Raw genomic sequence first — 11,025 nt, forward strand, 5'->3', positions numbered from 1 at the left:
GAGATCTTCCTTTTAGTGTTCAAGTATGAACAAGACAACAGCAAAGAATGTTTGAACTAAAAACTAGCTCAAAAGGCATTTCACAGTAATTCTACTAACAGGTGCAGGCTGGAGAAATGGAGGCTGAAATGTTACGAGCCTGACTGCTCATCACTGCTTCAGCAGAAGATCAGGCTGTCTGCTTAGCTGGGTTTGGCATATACTCGGCTTTAACATCACTCTGGGTTCTTCCACACTACCTTTGTGTCACTATGCTGTCTGTGCAGATTTTATAGCTTCAGTTTTCTGTCCTGGATGCAGTTTGCACTGTACCTTCACATTACTGTCCATGGATGTAGTAAAAACAAAAGTAATGTCCACGTATCCACTTTTTAGCTGTAGACCATTCCACTGTTTTCCCTGCATACTAACTGAAATCAGCTGATTGTGGTATATATGTGCAGGACTGAAAGAGGGAATGTTTGAGTTCTTTCCTTTCTGTGCCCATCGTCCAGGTAAATGAAGAACCTTTGTAATGTAAGTAATGGTATAGTTTTAAATGTAATTTGATTACTGAATTCCGTCCAGCAGTGTGTTGCATTACAGAAAAAACATAGTGTTAGTACAGTACTGGTGACTACATTCTTCTTTTATATACCAGTTGATGATTTCTTATCTGTAATTGCAAATAGGGAGTTGTGTTACTCATTTATATAAGAACATTAATGATTTAAAACGGTCCTTAGATTTAAATAAATATATATTTGTAACAAATGTTCCTCATTTTGGAAATGAAAGCCGTTTCCTGCTTTGCATTTCAGCTTTAAAAAAACATTTTCAGATCACAGATTACACCTTCATTACAGCTTAGTGAAAAAAATAATTTAACAGAGAAGATGGAGAAAGCGGAGTTAAATAATTAAAATGTAAGGAACGCAGCTTTTCAGGAATTAATCTCTTGTAGACACCAATATGCACAACTAGGAGATGTTTGAGTCCTTTTCCAAGCTCTGTTTTACAAGAAAAGCAAATCTGGCCATTTCTTTTGTCCATTTAACGAATTCTGTGCGTATGAATGAAACCGACAGCGTTGCAGAGCGGCAGTGTTTGGACGTCTAAGTTATCTTTGGGCCCAGATCTTCTCCCTCGGTTCAGCTATGCTGGGCCGGAGCCATCCATGCCTGCCTTCTATCCCCTAGCTCGCCCACAATCCCTGATTAATGTGGTCTGGGCGGGAGCTGTCAGAAATGGCAGAGAGAATCATGGGATTTCTCCTTCAGAGTCCCAATGACACCCAGCAGCTGCAGGAGTAAACAGATGACTAACCACTGGCCTTTTGGCAGCCTGTGGAGATTCACATGGAGGGAGGGCTGTGAACGTTGCTTTGACATTTAGGTGGATTAGAAAGTTCTTGGGTTCTGCTCTCGTGGTGTCAGAGGTGGTTGGCATAGTAATTATTTGCGTCTCGGTTTTTCTTCCGCTTGACCCCCAACCGCAGCGAAAATGTAGAGCTTCCACTTACTTACAGACGTTTGCTCAAATTAAAGCGTAAAACATCCTCATGCGCCTCATTTAAAAACAAATCACATTCTGTTTGCGTTGCTACAGGACAAACAATAAGGAGCTTGCTTTGAAAAAAAAAAAAAGGCAAAAACAAGCAATTGTCATTTCAGATCATGTCCTTCTGCAGAATGCATTTCAAATCTGGGGCTGAAGCTGTCCTGGGGGCACAGTTTTGTGTGAGGTATTGACATATTAAAGGCTCCATCAGACAATGACTGGTGTTTTTCTTTTTTAAACCACAAATAAATTACCCTCCTCAAAACACTATTACTCCTCTGAAAATGAAAACTCACTCATTGTGAATGTCTCATATCAGGTAAAAAACTGGAGAGAATTAATTAACCTTTGTCATTTTAATTGCTTTAGTGACAGCTGTCCTTTGGTGCCGGAGCTATCCTAATGCACATACTGTGGGCTTGTCAATTACTTTCCCAGTGAATAGATTAAAACGCCACAGAGGATAGAGTCATTTCATTAGTCAGAATTAATGCCCCCCAGACATAACCAGGTACGAACACTTCACCCCTAAATATGCAGCAAAATGAACAATACTATTAAGCCCATATGAATCGAATGAATTGTGGCAACATGAAATTAAGTTTACGCTCTATTTAATTCTATCCCACTGCTTATAATACATTTGCCGTACTGTTTTCTTTTTTTCTTTGAAAAGGAATAAAAATTTAGAATACTTTTAATAGACCACCTCACACACCTAAAATGCAGGACACCTATGTGCCGCAGTTAATTGCTCTAATGGATGTTAGCATCATAGCCCTGTCAATTCTTACCTCAGTGGATAATGGCTGACAGCAGCAGCAGCAGCAGCGACTGTCTAATTCTCCCATTTTGCTCTTTGCACATCTATGATCTAATGCCGCTCAGCTCATCATGAACCTGAAAGAAATTAGGCTGCTTTCAAATGTCTGTCTGCTGGGTGTCTGCTTTCAACACCAAATGTCTCCCAAGTCTCCAACCTTTTATCCCATTAGATAAGACAAGAGTCATTTTCACACTTAATCAGAACGCTAAGCCCTCCTTTCATGTATTGTCATGATTTTCACACTCGCATGCACAAAGAGTGATGGGAAAGTTCTCATTATGTTACAGTGGATGCAAAAAGATACATAAAATCAAATAAAATCAGTATTACAGAATTACAACACCTGATGAATCATTATATTGGATTCAGTCACTGTTGGGTTTAGTTTGAAAATCAACTAGCATCAAAGACAACTAGCTGTTTTGCCCAGTATTGGTGTTTTTCATTATTAATATTAAATTATAGGAAGGTGAGTGCCAGTATGAGCTTCATGCATATAAAATATATGGAAAATAACTAGCTTGAATGGTAATATTAAAAAGCTGGATCAAAACACTGCACCGGTGTCCCAAAGATTTCAATACGTGTCCCAAAGATTTCAATACGTGTCCCAGAAACCATATATAACATTTCTTCTGTTGGTAATTTTTTCCTTTTAAAGTGAAAATCACAGAGAGGGGATGGATTAGACTGAGAACCGCGCTGCATATACTCATATGAAAGTGACTCAAGCACGAGCTTGTCACAAAGAATACCGTTTTACTGTCTGTTTGAGTCTAAACGAGGCCATAATTTACAAAATGAACATCATACTGCACTAAAAAGACTTCAAAACAGCTTTCGAGTAAGTTGACTCATTAAGAAAGTGTTTATTGAGATCAACTGAGCAGCAGTTTTCCTTTAGTGCTTATTGACTTCAACACCAAGTCAAGCGACCCTCTGAACTGAGAGACTAGGAATCGGATCAATTAATCATTTCATCTGCGTGCAGGACAGAAAGTAGCAATTCTTTTGAATTGGGGTTACATTTAATTAATCAAATATTCATTTAGTTTCAGGGCATAAAATGCCATCTTGTAGCTGATAACAGTGTCTACAAGGTGCTTATTTTGACATATTTATAACACTGAAGAAAAGATTTGGTAATCAGAAATCTTGATTCTCTTTCTGTAAGTGTTCAGATGCAACTAAAATCAAGATTTTATTTATTTAAATGTGTGCAATCAAATACGCAGAAAAGGGCTTCGTGCTTTATAAACAGATCCACAATTCATAAAATAATTATTTAAACGTGGACTAATTAAACAAAAAAAAGACTTATTCTCCCCATTCAACCTTTAAAGGTTACTAAAATTTGATTAGCTGGCTTTACTTAAAATGTCTAATTAAGAGTGACAAGTTAGACTTTTTTATTTTAAGCGTGCTGTTAGGAGAATAAGTTACATGAACTCAGTATTGTATAACAACGCAAAGGATAAAATGCAATTCACACAACCTAAGGCATGCAATTTATGTCCATATATTACATGCAATTTTATATGTACTTTAGAAACAGAGCTCTCAGTTTGAGTCTCCTTCCTGTTACCTGTGCACCTTACAATAACAGAAACACTGATTTTATTACTATGTAAACATTAACACAGACCCGGTGATTGTTCCATTTTTTGACCTAGCTAAACCTTTACATTGTTCTTAGCCAAACACTAAAGACTACACACACAATAATCAAAGTCTAAGCACAAAAATAAGTGAAATAATTATCACAACACTGTCTGAAGGCTCTGAGGTTAAATATTAAAAGTCCCATGAATATTTACACTCCCCATTTCAGCTTGTCAAGAACAGCTTATTAAATGAAACAAGTACACACAACTATACTTCTCAGATTACCAACAAAGGCAACAGTGTTGGTTTTGCCATTTCATTATTTTACTGTCAGGTCATTAAAAAAACAAACAAACAAACAAACAAACCAAAAAAAAACAAAAAAACAGTAGGTTAGTATGATTTGATCTGTCAGACTCCAAATGGTTTTCAAATTACAATAATTTTATGACACTTTTAAGGTAAAATTGAGCTTTAGGCTAATTAGGCCATAAATCACAAAGTGAGCTTTATTTTGTGTTCAAATAAGACTCCCGAGTTATTTTAACTCACCAGATGTCGTTTTTCTAGTGACCTCTGCACAATCTAACTTCTTTTTGCAACCAGAGAAGATGCCCTCTGCTGGCCATTAGAAAAAATTCAGGTTCAAGGCTTTTCTGTGTTGGCTTCACTTTTCAGAGCCAAAAGCTAAGTCTATCTTTTATATACAGTCTATGGCTAACACCCAAATTTAGAGATAACTCAGTATAAATAGGTAAAACTAGCATGAATTAATATGTTTATCTAAATTTTACGTGTTTCATTTTTTCCCCCTTTCTCCATTTATTTTATTAGGGCCCAGTCACACAGGTCTGGAGACCAGCTGGCACCTCCTGGTAACACATAGACCACTAAGGAAAATGTGCAAAAACTGTTTGGTAAGTAAATGCTGAATATTGCTGACAGCTGAAAAAGGTCACAAAGATGTATACAGAACTGAAAACCAATTACTTTGGTCACCAGCAGATCAGGGTGGTTACTCGTAGTTTTCATGAAAGACTGACTTGTCTGCAGACATTCGCCAGCTTCTCGAGCAGTAGTGATTATGTGCAAGTGTGACGCAAACTGGGAATGGAAAACCATCACCTTAATAATAAAAGTTGCTTCTTTTGAAATGTTCTGGTTGCAGTGTTAAGAGTTACCAACCAACCACTGTTAAGTCTTCCTGAAGGGAATGGTCTCCTCTTTCTGATTTGGCTCGCATTTTTCACAGTTTTACTGCTGCTCAAGTTGGCAGACAACTTCACATCTTTTGTGCAAGCTACAGGGAACGAGCCAGTAGCAGATTACCTCTGCAAGGATGGTGCAGTAGCCATCTTTGGCAGCAACCACTCAGGGAAAAAATATTTTCTCTAACAACCAGTGGTTGACAGGGGGTCACCAGCTAGTCTGTAGGTGTGACTGATGGGGCAAAACTTTGTAGGAATACATCAAAAACTGATTTACAAATTTTTTTAAAAAGCATTGCATTAGTGTTCCTCTGACTACAGAGTCTTATAGTGAAGTTATTAGAGCTCCAGACATTTCTGCTTATCAGGTTTCTGATCATCTTAACATTTTTCAGATGGCGGAGGTGAGGTTTATCGAACCTGACACAGTCAAGTCAAGTACTGATCTCAAAGATGTGTTTGCTTTTCAAAATGACACAAGATATAAGAGGATTACACAGCTCATGAATATGCCCCGTTTCTATCCTCTGATTTATCACTTTTTTCTCTTTATCAAAAATGCTCATCTCCATCCATAACAGCCTGCCACACCACACAAAGGCCGATGCTCTCGTGCCTGAATAGTTTAGATTCAATTTCAGTTAAGAAGAGAAGAAAAGTTAAATGTGTATTTGATCTCGTCAACATTTTCGCGTGTGTCTGTGTGATGAGTGTGCCCCCAACAATTCACAAACAGCTACCCTTCAGAGGAAACGAGCAACTGGTTGAAAATCTATTTTTATGATACACAACGTTTACTGAAACAACAGCAAGAAGAGGTTTTGATTGGTGAATATCACCCTGTCAAAAACATCACTGAAGAACAGAGATAGGTAACGCTATTTATAATAGGCAAGACACAATGAAAAGAACAAACCGATCATTTTCTCCATCATTTACATCTCCAGAAGGGAAGAGAAAACCATAAAGGTATTACACAGCATCTGGTTATGTATCAAACCTTCAAGGCTTTGCAGACAGCATTAATTTTAAGTTCTCATACAGAAAGCTGTCTGCATGATGAGTTGACCATTTTCCCATGTCATAGACTAAATATATAGAAGAATTTTCCTTCACCGTCCTGCCTTTAAAACAGGCTGGCAGGTACAACAACCGGGGCCAGCTTGCTCGGGAGCTCGGGCTTCGTTTGCCATTGATTTATATCTTAAACAACCTCTCCCGGTGCTTCCACTGCTAAAGGTGAGATGCACAGCCAGTGTTTGTGACAGAGATGGACTAGGAGCTGTGGCAAGAGAGAGAGGGATGATGCTGTTTTAAAAAATGCATCACCATTAAATCAAAGAGTAACCTTGAACGAGTTCAGGCCGGTGCCAGCTCGGTGACACGATCTGCCCTCAGCACACCGTGCCACGGAGCATGCCAAACAGCGGGGAGAAGAGAGAGAGAGAGGGCTGCAGCGCTCTGATACAGGTTAGGCCTGTAGTGCTGGGTAGCAGTCCGGCTGGTTGCTGACCAAGGGCATTTACACAGGCATTTTGTCCAAGTTGGAGCAACCTGTTATGGGAAAACGAATGAGTCTGAAGCATGTCCTTGCAAACTGCCTTCAAAAGGTTGACTGAAAATAAATAACATCAATTAATTGATTAGACCCCCACCCCGCTATATGAAGTAAGAACGCCCACATTCCTCAGCAGCCGATGTCCAAAAATTGACCTTTTCACTCCTGAAATATGAATTATTCCTTAGGCTTCTTACAGCCACTGAATCTTTTCTGCTAAATTTAATAATCCCCAACACAGTCAAACACACACGCATCTCACTCAGCAGCTGCACAGCATCTCCTCCTCTCCTCTAGCACACAGGCAGGTTATGATGCATGGAGGAGCCGGAAGGAAGAAAGAAGATGAGGTCCAAAATTGCTTCGCTGTCTAATGTCACTTCGTGAAACACTTGCACCTTTTAATCCATCAATTTGTGTTCTCAGACACAAATTTTCATCTAACTGGTTTCACGTGCTGATTTGTGTCCACGAACAGAAACCGAATATTTTTTAAAAGCAAGAAAAAAAGTCCACGTTTGGAGGCTGGGTGGGTTAGAAATGGAAGAATATTTTAGTACTCACCCTAGAGGCAACGGTTTGAATCCAACAAATGGAAGGTTTTTACACTTCAACTGTGTTTTACACACATTAACTATTATTAGAAACTACTCAATGTGGTTTAAGCATTTAAAAACACTTCAAAAAAGGTTTAGGGACTAAAACCAACTTATTTAGGTTTAGATAATGATCTTAGTTAGGGTTAAAATCATAGCCTGTATAAGACTGATGTAGTATCTCATCTTGAAAAGTAAAGCCAACACTATAGTGCCATAAATATACATTCTGTGTAATGGCCAGCAGAGGGCCATTACATAGACCTTTGTGATTTTGATTATCTAGATATTTGTGAGAAAGCAGCCCTTCATTCCCCTGATCTCTAACCTCACTAAACACTTTTCTGATAAGTTTCTGAACTCAGTCGCTAATTTCGAATCACACTGAATAAAATATGAAGTTCATTCTGTAAATTATGGTCATTCTAAGCATCAAAAAGGAGGATTATCTGGGATTTGCCAGTACTTGAAATTGACAAGTTTTTAGCCAATGAGCGTTCACAGTCAGTGGCTTGTGGTAACACCACTTAACTGCACTTCACAAACCAGTGGCCGCTGTCTCAGTGACTTTGTCCATGTTTTACATTGTCTATGGTTAAAATAAAACAGTGGTCACTTTTTTCAAGGCTTGTTTTCTCGGTTGCCAGGGTGGCAAGTCTCTGCTGAAGACTGTTGATAACATACTGGTGACAGACACAAAACAACAAGACAATTCCTGTCCATGAATGTAAACAGAAATAACGCCATATTCCAGGACTATTTCAAGTTGTGATGTGAGATTGCACTAGATATTAATTATTATGTTGCCTTTTCAGAAAATATCAAAAACACAGTAAAGATGGACGAGACTTTTAAAATCACTCCCCAAAAAAACGACGTGTGATAGATTTTATATTCATACATAGACTGAAATCTTGCTGAAACACGTCTGAGCTATTAAAGTGCAGGAGCTGATAAATTAAAGCATATCAGTGTCATTTTCAGTGAGATGAAAAGATGTTTCATGCACATTTGTGCAGGTTACTTCTCAAAAGAAAAACCACAAAAGCAGGATGATATCAGACAAACCTGTCAGCTTGTTATAGTCTGATTCCCACCTCTGAAACCAGGCAAACACGGGAGAGGACAAAACAGTAAACTATGTCTATATGTGTGTTGACTTAGCAGTGATAATGCTAATGAGAAAAGCTGAGATTAATTATTTGAAAGTGGCACAGAATGTTCGAGAGCCTCGCTGCATTGTATTCCAGCATGCTTTGAACTATTATGTGATGCATTTTCTTCTACATAAATAATAAAACTGGTGCAGAAAGGTTTTAACAGATTCCAGTAATGAAATAAATGATGTTCAAAGTTTCCTGGGTGACGATTTGTCTTTTGGGTTTTTTTGCTTTCCTCTAATCCTTAAACAAAAACTACACCTGCAGTGCAGACTTAGAAACCAGCTTGCTACATGATGTTCAACTAACTATCATTACCACGTGCTGTGGGCTGGATCAGTGAAACCCAGTCTAAAGTTTGCACCTTTAATCGAAGAGATATCTTAATATAAGAAAAAGTGCAACTTCAACAGGACATCTATACATGATAAAGAAATGCTGCATATACATGATAAAGAAATGCTGCAGTTAAAGCCCAAAGGTCAGCGTGACCTTTGGGCTTTAACTGTAAGAAACAAACATGTAACATTACAGGACAAGTTCTGTTAGCTGCAGCTCATTGACTGTCCTGTAATTATAAAACACAAAGTTAATTTACAGAAATTTCTATAGCAGAACCAAAAAAGAAAAAGACCCCAAAACAAAACAGGAACTTTCCTGTCATTTTACTTTTTTTATCTATTACCTAATTACTGTAGTGTTGCATGAATGGCCACATGGGAGATATTTATCAGTAAAGATAAAGCTGTAAAACTTATGAAAATACAGAAAAAGGTCCAAAATTACACCTTCCTTCACATCTGTTGGGGAAAAATTGGCTTCTTTGCCAGCCGATTGTGGCCCCCGGGCATTATGTTTCACATGCCTGCTGTTGATAAAAGACTGCATGGGCACACTGACGTCACACCCTGGTTTTGGATTCTGAATTTGGAAGCCTCTGTGTTAGCATTTTATCTAACATTGGTTTTCCGGAGCCAGACTTAAGACTACCATGTGTGAATGGGTTTAGTGCTGAGTTATCAGGTGATTAACAGCTCCATCCATAGACTGTATAGGGGCAAGGCACACATATTAGCTAATTAAAGCTAACATACTAAAAAAAAACCAGTAACGTTTTACTCACCAAAACTAAAGCAAAGACCTCTTGAACCATCAGTGCTCCAGGCCGTATTATTTGTCAGGTAATTCGACGAAGAATGCTCCAAAGGCAGCGCAGAGGTTCAATTCAGCAAGTGTAATTAATGGAGGTAAGACCTAACAGACACCTATGGGTTTTGCTCTTGGCGCACCTGTCACTCGACGCAGCCACGCCTCTAACTTTAAACCTTAACAAAATGAAGGTGGGGTTCAGATCCCTGTTGTCTGGGAAAACAGTGTTGTCCACCTCAGTGTACCAAGTAATATGCACTAAAAGCTCATTTAAAAGCACAAAACAATATATATCTGATGTTACAGCAGAAAGCACTAGCTTGCACTTACATGCGTCCCTCGTGCAGTTAAAATAATCCACAAGAAACCACTTTGCAGGTCACAGGTTTAACTCCACAGGACTCTCTGGCTCGATGCCACTGTACACAGTACGACTCCACAACTAGTTAGAGCTGTGGCGCCTGTATTAAAGTAAGGGTACAAAGAAACAAGTACTAATTTAACCAGAAAATATTAAACTAAAATGAAACTAAAATGAAACATCTCATTATGCTTAGTTTATCCATAAGGATTCAAAACCAAAAGATATACCAACAATAATAATTTCGGTAGAGTATGAAAACATATTAAAAACATATTTACAGATATAATCAGACTGCATTTTGTTAACTTCATGACCTCGTAGTTGAATCGTGTCCTCCAACGCAGCCACCATTATGTTGTTCATTCATTTTCATGGAAGCACAAGCTCTGTCCGCAATTAAACTCATTACAACTGAGTTCAACCTATTTTCTAGTGGTTTGGTCCTGCCTTGTTAAATAATTATTATTTTTTAAAAACGCTGGAACAGCTCTGTTTGTCTCCCTAATATTTTTACCTATGTGGTGAGAAAAGAAAATGGAAAAAGGTTCAGAGCAAAGAAACACTTTCATAAAGAGAAAATACCAAATGTGAATGTGAGATTACTTTTATTGTTCTCGTTTGCTGCAAGACAAAGTCCCCAAGCTAATAAACAGGTTTAAGCACAGAAGACTAACAAAGCATTAGAGTGTAGCCTAGAGGAGGAAAGCCCCACTGGTCCTTCAGCTACAACAGCTGAACTTTACATATTACTCGCTCATGCAGATTACCGAATCAAGGAACTACACTTATTTACGCTTTTTAATAAGGCACCAAAGCCTCAGAGGAAATTCTTTATTGAGACGACTGCTAGAAAAGCCGTGGAACTGCTGAGTCCCAGAACGGCACCCATATTTTCAGTAAATAATGTCTTCTGGGCTGGTATGGTATGCATAAAACAGTTAGCGGCACATGTGGACCAACTTAAGTTGTGTGCATGCATATCTTGGAAATAAAACACCTTGCAAAAAAGATCCCTTTACT

This window comes from Pelmatolapia mariae, linkage group LG10_11, assembly GCF_036321145.2.
Source record: "Pelmatolapia mariae isolate MD_Pm_ZW linkage group LG10_11, Pm_UMD_F_2, whole genome shotgun sequence".
Classification (NCBI taxonomy): Eukaryota; Metazoa; Chordata; class Actinopteri; order Cichliformes; family Cichlidae; genus Pelmatolapia; species Pelmatolapia mariae.